The sequence below is a fragment of the Poecilia reticulata genome, linkage group LG6, assembly GCF_000633615.1.
Source record: "Poecilia reticulata strain Guanapo linkage group LG6, Guppy_female_1.0+MT, whole genome shotgun sequence".
Classification (NCBI taxonomy): Eukaryota; Metazoa; Chordata; class Actinopteri; order Cyprinodontiformes; family Poeciliidae; genus Poecilia; species Poecilia reticulata.
In genome coordinates, this window is record NC_024336.1 from 10,904,386 (window position 1) to 10,919,805 (window position 15,420).

Here is a 15,420-nt window from a genome sequence, read left to right on the forward strand (position 1 = left end):
AATTATTTGATTGTGGTCGATATCTCATTGATGCATCTCAAATTAARGTCACTGTTAGCTAAATTCTGACTGTCCTTGAAGGTCTGTACCAACAAAGTCAACCAGTTACAAACTCACTTTATATTTACTGAGCAATCAGAGCATCACCAGCTCAGTAATTAATTCAAACATGCTGAAACGTTACACTTGACACTGAACAACTAATGTAAATGTAATATAAACAAACATTTGGTTATTGTCTAGTTTGAGTAATGTTCTATGATAATGGCTAAAGGAAATAGACCAAATGTTTCCACCAAGATAATGTTGAGTTTACTTAATTTATGGTTCCTAAGATTTTTTAAGGTGCCGAAGCTGAACACCTCAGCTGAACAAGCCTAATACATTGACATTTTCAAGGTCAGGCTCCAGTTAGCAGCTTATCAGCAACGCCAGAGCCTTTAGTTCCCCTAATAATCACTGTTTACACAGTCAACATTCCCTATAAAGGTCAACCAGACCTATTGTAGACATGAATAAATTGGCAACGGGGAATACAAAGCAATCAGAAACACCATTAAAGGAATAAATTGATGGAAATGAGATGCTGATCAATAACAACTGATGTCTGGTTGGTCAAAAACAATGTGTTTGGCTTGTACAAAATAAGTAATAGCATTCATATAACTATCCGGTCTCCACCAGAACAACAACTCACCACAGAAGCTCTTTTCACAAAACAGCTCTTGCTCAATGCTGGTAAAAAAAAAAGCAGGCCTTTTTCGCTCACAGCTTCTTCCCTTCAGAGGTGCATCAGCTCAGCAACAAATGTAAAGGGAATGAAGGTGCTGCAATTGTTCGCCTACCACTTCACATCTACATCCCAAATTGACTACAACTTATCAAAGCCAGGTGAACTTTCACCCCAATCCTGCTGATAAAATGTGGTATTAATGCACAAGGAAAGCTCTTGGTGTGAAAGTGTTGTTTATCTGATGAATATGAACCTGAACGGTCACGTCAGGTCATGTGCGTACATGTAAAAAGTCAATCCGATTCCTTAAAAACAAAGCATTTCACTTAAGTCTCAACATGTATCTTCCCGCATTAATTCAGGTCAAGACCGATATTCCTAAACAACAACAAAAAATAGCTCTGCCTTGATGCTCTCCCTTGATTGCAAGCAGAGCTGAGTTCATTTAAAAGATGGCCTCCAGCCCAAACTGTACTTTATCAAGCATGCTGACCTTCAAAAGCGCCTAAAGTTGTTTGAGGGCTGTTTTGTTGCAATGCAACAAATATACCAAATCCCTGGTGTAAACAGAGCGCGACGTTACAGTCAGCCTCAGGCCTTTGGAAAAACTGAGATTGTAGAGTCGAAATCTCTCAGTCAGTCATGTAAATATGCAAAACCTGTTTTGGATTTTAACAAGTTCAAACAGTTTTTCATGTTTTGCTTAAAAGTTCTGAACAATTCCTTTAAAATGCCAGATATACCTTGATTAATCATTTTAAAGTTTTATCTACCTCTCATGTGTATAATTCAACATGAAAACAAATAGTTTGAGAGAAAATTTAGAAATTAAACAAGCTGCAACAACCAGGTTGTACAGGGTTGGATCCCCTTAAGCTAATACTGTGTTGAAACGCTTTTTAGTTCAGTTAAAGCATTTAGTCTGTCAACAAACCAAAACAGCTTTAACACAGATGGATTTGACTAGGCTGTTCCAAAACGTACACTTTTCTGGTATTAATTTGGCCGTATCCTTTAAATCTCTGTTGAACTAGTGTTTAAGACTTTATCCACTTACAAAACATTTTATTCCGTCTGAAGAAAAGTAACCCCACATCATGGAGCTACCACCAATCTGTTCTTTCGGTGAAGTGCATAACATTTAAAATATAAAAATATTTTATAACTTCAACACATATATTAAGATTATTTTTAATCCCACAAGAACTTTCTGATGTAATTTTAATCTGACTTTAGGTGCTCCACTGTAAAAAATGAGCCTATGATCAAGCAGATTTTAACTTCACGCTCTGAAGTCTAATATCAACCACTGCTTTTTTATACTTTTTGCATTAAAGCAGAATGACGTCAGATGAAAAAGATAAACAGACTGCTATTACTAATGTAATGCAAGCAGATAATGGCCCAACCAACAAATAACTGATATACAGAATTATTTGATCTTTTTCATGCGTTTTGCAAATCACAGCCCGATTATTGTTGCTTTGAAACATTGAGTGCTCAGAAAATTATTCACTCAGAAAAAAGATGGTAAAATCTACACATCTAGGACAACAAACTGTTTGCAGAAATATGAAACTCATGCAGTGAATGCATTTGTATGCTCTAGGGTTTTCTAAGTAGATATCTTGATATGATAGATGTTAGAAAAATGAATTATTTAAAGATACTAATTTCCATCAAAATTGATAATATATATACTCATTAACATTTGCCTAACTTGTTGCATTTCTTCCAGCCAATCTTCCAGAAAGAAAAGAAATGCTGAAGGATGCCACATGCTAGCTGTGCTAATGCTACATGCTAACATTACTAACATAATATCTGAGAACAACTTAAACGGGTCAGGAAGGCTCCTGTATTTGCAACAGTAATAATAAATGTTATTTTTTTCTCCTGTTTTGCACAACAATCCCACCACTAAGATTCTCACTATAGGCAAATAACAATAATAATAATAATAATAATAAAAAACCAAGTTCCTTTGCATAAGACATTTTGTCCAAAGAAGTGATTTATTTTAGTGACCATGTTTCGATAAGGAAAAGCAACAAACTAAAGTGCTTTCGGGTCTTTTACTTATAAAAACTATTTCAATAAACAAAACTAAATAGAGGGAAATCTAACTGAATTTCACACCATATGGGAAAACCTCTACAGCCGGTCACACATCAAATTAATCCACTATTACACAAAAAGACCCTGAGCTTCATGCCGAGATGCAATTAAATAGACTCTGAAACTGGAATGAATTAAGAAAATAAACAATAACAACTGTGTGAATTTGGTGCTTTCATGCCACTTTCGATAAATAATGCCGTTTGTACATGCTGTGCAGCTCGTTAGCTCAAGATACAGTAATTAGAGAATTAGAAAAGAATGTTTTGTACATTTTTAGTAAAGCAGTCAGAGAAGAGGTCTCTTTTATTTGAAATAAGTGACTGATTCAAGCCGATTAGTGTGCTCTTAACCGAAATAGATTACAAAAAATGTGGAATCAGTCCATTCAAATTAAGACTCTTGGGTGCACCATTTAGTTGTCACATCATCAGTGTTTTGTCAAGTAATTAAAAATTAAAAGGGTTGGAATTTGTTTTGCTGAAAACTGGCAAAAATTTTCTCTTATATAAAAGGCTTTACTCTTAGCATTGTCGAGCTAATTGGTTGATGATTTTCTTTTCACGTCTTCTAGGACCAAATGTTGAACATTCCAATGTTCTTCTACTCCATTTCAGTCAACATCAGTGCCTCAAGGAAACCTAAAGCTTAAGTGATAGGCTTTGGAGCGCCCAACTGAATGCACAGCTTCTGCAGGTTTTACCAACTGAAATTTAAGACTTTTTAAGACCTTTGCTTTTTTATTTATTTTCTTGTTTAGATCAAAGTTCTGAATTTAAAAAAAAATACATTTTTTAGACATTTCCCCAAAGAAATGTACAAACCTCGTCCAGCCAGCTGGCAATACATTTGCACTTGCCCACTTACTTAAGCTAGCTAGCATTTTTTTGCATTTGTCAAGGTTAAATAACATAGCTAGCTTGGCAAGGGTATGTTAGCAATGAGTCACAAAGATGTCTGCTTGTGACTCAAACATATGCCTGATGGAAATGTCTGGCGAGAAAAAGATTACATATAATATACGATTAAGTAGTCCTGCCAAGACTAAATTTAAGACCTGTGATTAACATATTTAAGGCCAAAATACTTTTTGCTATGCTTTTAAGATATTTTAAGGCCTTAATTTTAGATCCATGACTTTAAGTCTTTCTAAGGATTTCTGGGATCCGCGGACAACCTGGAAAGGTGAATTACAAATTCAGGAAATACAAAATGTCCTGAAATGTTCTGTTTCACCAGACAATCTCCACCTGTTGAACTTCATGGTAAAAAACAAAAAACAAAGCAAGGGACCTAAAAAAAAGGCTATAACTGCTCTGTTTACAACAAACACTCAGTTCACCACAAAACACAATCTTCCTGTTGCTCACCACAAGAATGAAAGGTATGTTCCCCACTCAGAGATGTAGGAAACCCTCCAACAAATATTTGGCCCATAAGGCTCCCGGGACGAGCATTCAGAGGACAATTACCAGGAGGCAAACCCGGATTTGCTGCAAACCCTACTAAAGCCTTTTTCCGAGCACAGGTGAAGCAGTAATGTTGACAGAGACCTAATAGGTACTGTCTCTGGCCACTTGCCAGTAAGTAAAAACAAGAACTGAACACTACAAGCCGACACGAACAAACAAAAGGAAAGCTTGTTTATCAGGAGCACACAGGGTGCTTTGAATGAGCCGAGGCTCGGGGCGGTAATGTACTTAAACTTTCACTGACCTGTACTTGTGACACTTAGGACTAATGAACATTTTACTTTATCCAAAATACTCAAAAAAATTAATAAAAAAAACAAGCAACAGAAGCTGTAACTTCACGGTTATCAGAGAGAAAGACAGGTTGGCTCCATCGAAAGGTTTGCCATTTCATTTGAATGTTAATTTTTACAGCTTCAATTTTGCTAAAGTTTCTGCCATTAATTTGAAAAAGCATTCATCCTCCATCTTCTCTTTTTTAGGTAAATATTGAATAATGAAATGGAATAGCCTTCTTTATTACTTTGGTCCCAGTTTCTATTTAGTAGGGATCTGCAAATGTACAGTTCAGAAATTGGAAATTTCCTTTAATTGACTGATCGGTGATTTTTCTTTTTCCTTTTTTTTCATATTGCACCATTTTCAGCATATAATGCAGAAAATACCAAGATGTACCTTGATGCATTTTCTAAGCTTATTCAAAATCATATTTAGAGACATATGAACAGGCTCTCTGCAGTTGCCCAGAGCAAATCAGTGCTTCATCAACATCATTTCTTGCCATTATTGCACACTGTATAGGTCACACTGAAGTGTATAAAAACACAGCGGACACTTCGACTTCAGTCAGGGTTAGTTTTTCTTTTTTCATTAGACATGTTCCTATCAACCTGGATGCCCAGGTTGAGAGGGTATCCACCACACACCATCAGTGGCAGACTATTTAAAACTTCAAGCATCTTTTTTTTTTTTTTTTTTAATGTATTTTCCACCTTATTCTTGCTGTTGTAGGATTGATTATGTCTGAAACTTCTTGGAAAACAAATATTACTGCAGAACACCTTGCTTCCATTTTTTGAGCCATTTTTTGGTTGAGAACCGATTTGCAGCTTAGCTAAATTTCTTCATTTTCCTCTACTTCAATCCTCACAAAGCCAAAGAGTGGTGATTTCTCACACAAAGTGAAACAGGATTATTTCCATGATTGGTGAATTATTACATCAGTTAAAGATGGAGGAGAAATACTCAATCATCAATCAAATTTTATTTCTATAGCACATTTCAGCAGCAAGGCATTTCAAAGTGCTTTACATGATTAAAATAAAAACAGCATGTGGCATTGAATAAACAGTGAGAAACAGAAAGAGATTTAAAAGAAAATAAAAATAAATAAATAAAAACATTAAAACCCGCACCCCATTTTGGACTTCAGTTAAACGTCGTTTAACTGGGCTTAAACCTCAGAGTTTTAGTTAAAACGCTGTTTTACAAGGGTAACTTTAGTTAAACGACGTTTAACTGGGACATTTTTAACTGGGACAATGTTAAAAAATAAGGATGAATGTGGTGAAAACTCTGTATGTTGTTAGCTCCTTCCTCTATTCTAACAAAAAGTCTACGGAGAAAAATTCTTGCCACGCATTGAGGGCAGGATTTCAGGTTTAAGGAATAACAGGAAACTTGGTTTTGCATGACAAGACAGTCTTTCCATCCCTGTTCTCGTCCCATGATGACCGCTTACCACAGCTAATGGGATTTCAACAAAAGCACTGAAAATACCCAATCAATATTTAATTGAATTATATGTTTAACTCAATTCTCCATCCAAAGCAATGGAGTTGACAAAGCAGCAAAACATGCCAGTAGCCAATGTCAAGACATGCTTGCAATCTTTTAAGGTGTTTATATGACTATATAGTCAAATTCAAGACGTTAAAGTTGATAGTTTCCAACATTTCAATCTGTGTTTGCTCTGTGAGAGACTTTTTGGCTTGCGGGTTATAAAATTGATCTGGAAGTCACAGTCAAGCATCATGGGTTTTAAGTAGTTAGGAATGTGACGAAATAAATGTTTTGTGTCAAGACTATTGTGTGCAAATTCGTGATGGTTATCAGTATTATCTTAGTTTTATGAGAACACGTTTAAGAATACACAAAGAGTAGTAGCAGTCTCCTTTCAGTTCAGTTCCGTTATAGTCCCCAAAGGGGGAAATCTGTTTTGCAGCCAGGCATTTTCAAACACAATGTTAAAAAACAGAAATATAAAAAAAATCAGAAATATCAAAAATATAAACAAGGGAATTATAACTCACAGATTTAGGGACCTGATTGTTGTGGGTACAACAATCTGTTGCTTTTGACCGGAGAAGCCTAGCTTCTATTATTGTAAAGGTTTGAAGGACGTCCCACCCTTAGCATAAGCAGATCTCTAGCTACAATGCTAATGAAATAGGAATACCAAGCCTGTCTACTTCTGAAAATCAGCCATTGCCATGATGATAATTATGAGTTATTGAAAGATTGGAGGATAAATACCTGAACATCAATTGCAAAGTCTTAAAAAATGTAACAATTTTAAAAAGACTTAAATAAATAAGCACTGCTTAGCCTGGTGGGGGCACAAGTAAAGCCTGGTGGTCCGCCAGGCTTATAATACCCTGGGGGAAACCTTCCAATATAGCAAATCTCATTCGCCATTGCAGTATCAGTGTAGGCAATATCACAATTGGAAAGGAGTGTTTATATATAAAGTGTCAAATAATCACATAATACATAGCCATGACATTTTCTGGCAGGTTGACATACTCTTAATCCCCCTCAACCTCCCTCACCTGATGTATATCTTTAGCGGCTAAGATGTTGAAGTTAAAACTTGATGTTTTACCATTGATATGCATCAGGAAAATTGAGGTAAAGTAGTTGCAGTAAAATATTTTTCTGATTTCATGCAGCCTAAAAGATAACCATTATCTTTTATACTCTTGATCAGTATTTCATACTAAATACTGATAAAGAGGCTTGTCCTTAAAGAAAATATTTTAAAAATATAACTAAACAGAATTACCCAATATTAGAATCGGCAGGTTTAGACTCCAAAGGCAATTGGTATCAGTCAGATAAGAGCAACTCAAACATTATTACTGCTGGCTGAGCTCAGATAAATTAAAGAAGTAGCATAAAGTCTGACAAAAGCGAATAAACACGGGATGAAAACAATGCGAGTGTGACAAACATTAAACAAATACTAACCTGGCAGGTGTCAGTTCTGATGGCTCCCTGTCCGTAACTACAGTATGGAGAGCGCTGCTGACATGCTGCAGATCTGAAACGCAACCATGTACCACTCCCCGTTAAAGACCCCAGCTTGGGCAAAACTAACTCAAGCGTTGTCCAGCCCATTTAGTAAACAGAGACCAGTCAAGAGTTTGGTGCTAGCTCTTTACCTTGCCTGGTGTACTCGAGCCGAGCCCCTCAGTATTTAAGCCTTACTTACTGAAACTCCTGACAGCAGCAGCAGCAGCTAACGTTGCAGTCGGGTAAAAACTCGACTGGTTGAAAACTTCTCGCATCCCTGAAAGGTTGGAAACCCCGAGCAGCTAGCGTTTAAAACGCAGAGCCGCTCCGAAACACACGGCTCACCCTCAGCTGTACGAACTGGAACTTGCATCCGTAAGAAAAAACTGTTCAGACTTTGTGACTGAGACACTTTCAATGAGAGAGAAAAGGAAGCCCGGGCTAACTTTTCCTTACCTCGCCTCGCGCCTCCTCGTCGCCACCGCTCCCACTACTTGGTCATAATAAATCCGGGTCCTGACAAGCCTTTCTCTCGACTGAACTGACGTCCCCACAGAAAAACACCCCTAAAAAACCCGGGAGTGAGTAGCTGAACTCCAACTGGAGTCTGTGGTTTCGCTCTGCGTGGCTCCTGCAACAGCCGCAGCAGTTTCTTTTTTTCTTCCACCGAGGTGATGCGGGAGCGCGCGCAGCGGAGATTGGGCCAGCCAGAAGGAGGCGTGCACGCGCAGTTTCAAAGTGACGCCCGCCGAGCTGGCTTCAAAATCCAAATTGTGTGAGACAAACCTAACATTGTGCCTAGTATGAGCCTTACTTTTGATTTCACTCAGTTATTTTTAACAAGCTTTATGCCTGTTAACCTGCCGCACGTAGCGGTTTTATGTTGTAGTCAATAATGGCATTCGTCCAGGGCGCAAGCTGGGTATACTGGGATAACAGGTGAAACGGGACAGGACACATAAAAAGTGATTTCACCCTTCCCTTGAACATTTCATATTGGTGATACACTTAGAAGCTATCATTGTTTTGTACATTTCAAGGCAAAGAATAAATGTATTTTCTACTTAACTTATTACAAATTACCTGTACTAACATACCTTAATTCATTACCCTAAAACAGGGGTGTCAAACTCATATCTAAAAGGGCCCGTTGTGCCAAAATGTGTTGATAAAACCTATTCACAAACTGTTAAAATATAAATTAATTCTTAAAGTTAAATAATATTATTGAACATCTTCTCAGTCCCTCCAAGATTTTGATTCTTTTTGTGATTTTTTGCAATAAAAATGAAAATATTTGTGGTACCAATTTGGAAATATTTGCGCTTATTTACGATGGTTAATGCCACTGTTTATTACTCGCTGTATAGATCAAGGACTATAATCTGACATCAGTTAAAGCTGAGGCAGCTGTTTAGTACAAATAAGAAAGTTTCTGACAATTTTTGAGGAAAAATCTGCAATAAACTCCTAGATATTAGCGCAATTAGCTGATTTTGTGTGAATTTCCAGAATTCTCAAGAAACTGGAGGGACTGTCTGATATAATTTAGCAGTAAACAGATAAAAACTACACTTATTTGATTAATTAAGCAAACAGTGTTTAGTCTAGAATCTAAAGGGCCACATAAAAAGCCATTGTGGGCCAGATTTGGCCCTTGAGTTTGACACATCTGCCCTAAAAGATATTTGACCAAATGCCAAATGAATAAATACCAAAAAAAAAAAATCCTACTAACACAGCTAAACATTTTTAAGTGTTTGTCAGATTCACTATAAACGATGGTGAGTGTGAAGTAAGAAAAACCGAATGCTGAACCTGAAAGAAAAATATCTTTTTTCTCTAATATTTTATAATTTAATATATTTACTTATTGTGAACAGGGTATGTGTCACATTATATCTGCAAAAAAACTTTTTAAATGATTTAGAAATATATAATTTTACAATACAAAGTACCTCCCATTTTAACAGGTGTACTCCTGAGAGCTACTGTGTTTATGTATAAAAGAAACTATTTTGGACCCAAGATCATACCCTGGGGAACCCCACAAGCATGGTGAATAAACACAGAGCAGTTCAGGCTTAAGTAAATCTGACTTGGCTCGTTTAGAATTAGAGCTACTACAGTCAGCAATCCCTCGGACGAGGAATTATTGCAGTTGCTTTTCTGTTTTGGAATATTACTTTCTAACTCGTTATGGCATTTACACACATCCATTTCCTATGGCTGCATTTGTTCACAGGAAGTTACGGAGGCTCGCTTCAAAGTAGAAACTTTATGTCAGTCAGTCTAATTTATTCAAATCCTTGTTTGTTTGGTGGGGGGGAAGCACAGTGAATCAGCAGGGAGTAAACATATGCACAGCACAAAACCACAGTGAGAGTGAGTCTGTGATGCTTATTAAAAAGCGTTGAGTGCAGCCCGACTGACATAATGCATTCGGCGAGGGATAAATGACCACTGGAAAAAGGAAATCACTTCCTTCAGCCGCCCCGGGGCTCTGTGGGGAAATGCCGTGATCTGAATTAATTAGAAATAAAAGCTATTCTTTCCTAGATTTTTTTATTTATTTTTTTTAAGTCTTACAAGTAGATGAAAGAGTCATCCTTTAAAATGTGATCGTTTACAAAAAGTTGACAGCAGTTTGTGGTGAGATCTGCAACCTTTGCCGATGGAGATTTCCCCCAAAGAACAAAAGTTGTCATGTGTGATGACTTCTCAAGCCACCTTCCAAGAAAGACAGAATCCAGTGTGAGAGGAACCTGAAACCTTCACAACCTGAGATGAGGAGGAGGAGCTGAACCAGACGTCGACACGTGGGAATGACTCAAGTTTTTTTTTTCCCCCTACATTCCAGGCATTGTTATCCCCCTCCTCACTGCCGAGCGCCGAAGCCAAGGATTTTCCAAATGTGGAGGAGTGAAATAATGAAGGAAGATGACTATTGTTTCCCTTTTTTTCCTCACCAGGCAAAGATTATTTCAGTTATTCCTCAGCTAAAAACAATCAGATGAGTGTGCTTAAATAAAACCACCTTGCAAAACGGTTCTTACCCCTTAAGCCTGTTCGCATTTTGACATGTTACAGCCATGTAAAATCTGTATGTTATACAGATTTTTTTTTATTATAGACCTACACAAAAAGTGCATAATTGTTAAATGGACCGGAAGTGATAATAAAAATCTGTAAAGTGTGGTCCACGTTGTTAGTTCTAGACTTCAAATCAAGGCTAAAAACCCAGTTTGTTTTTAGTTGCCATTGATTAATAACCTGGAACACTGATCAAAATATTTGATGTATATTTGTTCAATAATTTAGGTTACATTTGACAGTCAACTGCTTGTTTCATAATTGGTTACTGTTATCTTTTTATGACCTAAAAGCACTTTGAACCCTGTTGGTGTACAAATAAACTTGATTTGACTAGACCCCAACAAAAAACAGTGCGATCAGCTGCTCTCCAGAAGCTTGATCCAGGAGAAGCAACATGGTGGCGGTGGCAGCATCATGCAGCAGGACGCTTCATCAAGGCGAGACAGCTGGCTGGTCAGAGTTAATGGAAATATTTCAGGCTGATAAAAACCTTTGCAGAAAACAACATTGTAGACATACCAAAATAGAAAAAGACAGCTGTAATTACACCATAAAGGGTCTATATATAAAGTGTTGACTAAGGGGTGAGGGCACTAAATATAAACACGTCCTTTGTTTCTGTTTTCACAATTACATGCTAATTTGTGTCGGTCAATCATATAAAATCCCAACAAAACACATTGTAATGAGAGAAACTGCTGCAAAAAAGTTACTAGCGTTTTCACCCAAATTTATATTCAGGACCAGACAATCCCCAGTGCAACTTTGAAATGCTCATTCGCGTTTGTTATCCGTTGCGAATGGTAAAGGATTCCCACAAATGTGCACAGTGGATTAGACCCCCGACTCCCTGACAAAAGGTGGCTCAGTTTGACCACAGCGGCCCGTGACACCGCGGGAAGAGAAACCATTCAGGACACTGATACCTCCGCCTGCCTGTTCAGCACATGACGCACTGACTCATCCTCTYTCCTCTGAGTCACTCCCTCCCTCCGTCCCTCCACTGGTCCAGGATCTGTGTGGCTCTCTGCTGGAACTGGCTCCTCTGTCCTCACGTCAACCCCGCTGTGCTCCACGGGCCAGGACGGGGCGGCCAACAACCCGGACGAGCCCCCAGCGGAGGAGCTGCAGAAGGTGTTTGTGTTCCTCTGAGTGTCTCTTTGTTCAGACAAAAGACTGAAGGGGTTGGTGTTTATTTCAGAGGCCAGAAAAAAAACAAAAGGAGGGCAAGAGGGGGCAGTGCATCAACCCTACCGTAAAGAATGCGCAATTATGGACTTCACAACAATGAGGCAACACAAAGAGGAATTTAAAAAAAATTCTATTAGAGAAGTTCTCTTGTGTTGTTAGAGGAAAGGGAGTAAATGTTGAAGAAATATATGGTCAAAGGTGACAGTTTCTGAGATATTAAGAAAATAATGCTTAGTGCTGAGTTGTTTTGTTTTTCCTGTTGTTTTCTATCGTTTTATTATTTTTAGTTGTTTACTTTAGGGATTAGGTTGTGCAATATAAATCCTAAGTCAAATGTATCACAATCATTTAGTTTTTGTCTATTATATAAAAAATGTTAAGAAAAGTACTCTCCTTTTTTGTTTTCCAAATCCAAATAGTTTGAAAGAATCTGTAATCAGCATAAAATAATCCGCTTGGCAGTAAATACAAAATGATGAAAAAAAAGACAAGCATTGAGATGGTCTTTTTTACATTTTTTCCACACAGAATACAGATTTTCTGGGGTTTTTTTAGTTGTCTTGTTAGCTTAGGTCAGAGGTTAGCGATCTTTATGATTCAAACAGCCATTTTTGTCTCATTTTTTTCTTCATAAATAATGTAAAGTCACAAAACTTACGTGACCTATTTTGTTTACATCTAATTTCTGACTAAACAATAAACAAATTTCTTGTATTATTCGTGGAAATTCTATGCAAATACAACTTGAATATTACAAAAAAAATGCAGGAACTAGCAATTTTATAATTTTTTTTACCTTTACGTTTCTTTATTGTCTAACATTTTAGGTCAAATTTAAAGAGCCGGAGTGCAGAGCCTTGGTCTAGGCCATTTAGATTTTGAGCTAGTTCTCCAACAATGCTAAGCAACAGGGACACACACTACCTGTTGAGTGGAAACAATAAGCAATAGTAACATTACCTTTTTTTTTTGTAAATTTTTTTAAAAATGTCTTCTGACGCCCCCCCGACACAGCGCCCTGAGCTGTGAGCCATATGGCCTGTATTAAAAACTGCCACTGATGCACAGTGAAAAGGCAGAAAAGCTGTTTCTCTTCTCCAGCTGTTCACTAAAAACACATTTTCCTCATCATCACCTGGAAAAGAGGATAACTAACCCACAAAGCAGAAGCCCTGGAACATCAGCATTCATTATGTTTTTTTTATTTTCCATGGTGTTTTCACAGCTTTTGGGCAACATCAAAGCAAAACCAAATAACAATAATGATAATAACGGCGCTCCAGTTAAGCTCATTATACAAACGAGCTCCGAGACCCACTGCACACAGTGAGCGGCGCGCACATCTGCATGATGACACCATAAACCGAAAGGTAAACAACTTTAACGGGCTGAGGTAGAGTCCCAGGGGGGAACGCTCTTCACTTCCCAAATTTTTCATCCAGCATGCATTTTTTTTTCTCCCAGCCATTGCTCCTCCAGGGATGACATTAAGCAGGCACGAACTTTGCAAAAGGTTTTCTCAGCTCTAAGAAGATTGGCTATGGTTGGATTAGGCTGCATATCTCATCAGGGATCTCATAAAAGGAGCTGGATGACATTCCCAGGAAGAGGAACTTAACTTGTGAGCAAGCGATAAAATATGGATGAAGTCGGGTGTTTATGTTCTCAGGACGAGCTTCATTTGCTTTGGTGACCGTTGATGTTTTTTCTCTCCCTCTTTCTGGAAGACGCTTTTATTTTTTAATCAAGAAAAATGTTAAATCGGCTGGCACTACTTTCCGTAGCGTTGCTAACGTTCGCTTCTCCTCCAGCCGCAGTCAGAGGCTGGTCCTGTCCACAGCTGCAGGACACACTCGAGCTTCAGCAGATTAATGCTTATGAAAAGTCACAGTAACTCATTCTTGTTGTTGCATAAGGTTTTGTAACCATATGTTGGTGTGGCTTAAATGGATGCAGTCCCTTAAGTTTGATCACATCACAAAAAATCTGTTATCTCATCTGGCTTATCTTTTGCTGTAGTAACAACTGGAGATTTTTTTAGGGAATTTCTCTACATGTGCTATCTAGAGAGACTGATCTCTATTTTTTGCCCATTTTTTCTTGGAAAACAGCTCAAGCCAAGTCAGATTGGATGGATAGTATCTGTGAGGGTACATTTTTAGGTCTTGCTACAATGAATTTACTTCTGGACTTGACTGGACCACTTTAACAGATGAGTATGTTTTGGTCTCATCGTTCCACTGTTGGAAAACAGTGTAAGTTAATACTTGTTTTGGAGCAAACTATTATTTGCAACAAACATAAATAAATAAATAAATAAATAAATAAATAAATAAATAAAGACGGCTACTGTGTATTTCTCTCTATTTTATGTGTTCTAATAATAAAGAAACATGTTAATAAATTGATATTTCACAAAACCACGTATGCTATTACATTAATGAGCTACTAAATTTCACAAGTGATTAGTTTGCAGTTTATTTTGGGCAGGCATTATCAATTATCATGATAAGTTTATTTTCATGATAAAGCAGTCTGATTTATTATTGTATCAATAGATATAAAAAATATTATTAAATTCAGTTAATGTGCGCTGCTTAGCGATGCACATCAAACATCTTCATGTGACTGATGTCCTTAAGAAACATATTGCACATTCACTGCAAAAACACAAAATCTTACCAAGTATTTTTGCCGTAGTTTTCAGTGCAAATATCTTAGTGCACTTGAAATAAGACAAACGTAACGTACAAGTACCTTTTCAGGACAATATGTGAGTTTGTCATTCTGTAATGTTGATGAAAAAGTTCTAGTTCCACTGGCAGATTATTACACTTATAACATGGGACAAGAGTCTTATTAGTGAAATAATCTGCCAATTTAAGTCAGCTTTGTCTTATTTCAAGTATACGAAGATATTCGGACTAGAAAGACCAAAAACATTTGGTAAGATTTTGTGGTTTTTCCAGTGACTGTTTTTCCAGAAGCACTGTTTGTATTAATGGGGCTACGATTGCTGCGTCAGCCACACAGGTTACCTAAAAACAAAGCAATGAGTAGCTCTGTCACTTTTCTCGCCATCACAACAGCACCACAAAAGAACAGTGTGATAAAACTTTAGCTCAATATTGCCCACCTTTTGCTGCAAAGTGAAAAAACCTGGAAAAGCTCTCGTCGCGTGAATACTTTTGAGAGTATTGTACATTACTAGCTAATGAGGTCAGCTAACCAACGTCTGTAATCCATCCGCATGACACTGCCTTTTGTGCTGAGCAGCAGACACCTTACAAGTTAAGGCTCTGCTGGATTGACGACACACCCAGTTTCAGGACTGACTGATCCTGGGATTCTCCGGCCGCCGACTTCAAATGTTGTGTTGTGGCAACGATTGCTTCTGTCCATAAATAAGAAGCATTTAAACAGAGCGAGGATAGCGTTTTTCTAGGGCTTGAATACTGTGAATGCACATAAACATGCAGCTGTCCTATTATTTTATATATTAACTGCACAATACAC

At 37.5% G+C, this 15,420-nt stretch overlaps 1 protein-coding gene across 4 annotated transcripts in view; it reads right to left on the bottom strand.

The window, feature by feature from the left end:
• peak1 (pseudopodium-enriched atypical kinase 1) overlaps positions 1-8,288 on the bottom strand; it is a 92,231-nt gene extending 83,943 nt beyond the window's left edge. For 3 of the 4 annotated variants that reach the window (XM_008411174.2, XM_008411171.2, XM_008411173.2), the window contains exon 1: positions 8,074-8,288. The gene's annotated coding sequence lies outside the window, so the exon portion shown is untranslated. Of the gene's footprint in view, positions 1-7,572; positions 8,037-8,073 lie in introns of those variants that run through there. The other variant, XM_008411172.2, reaches the window with a different exon arrangement.
• Between the last annotated feature and the right edge of the window lie 7,132 nt (positions 8,289-15,420).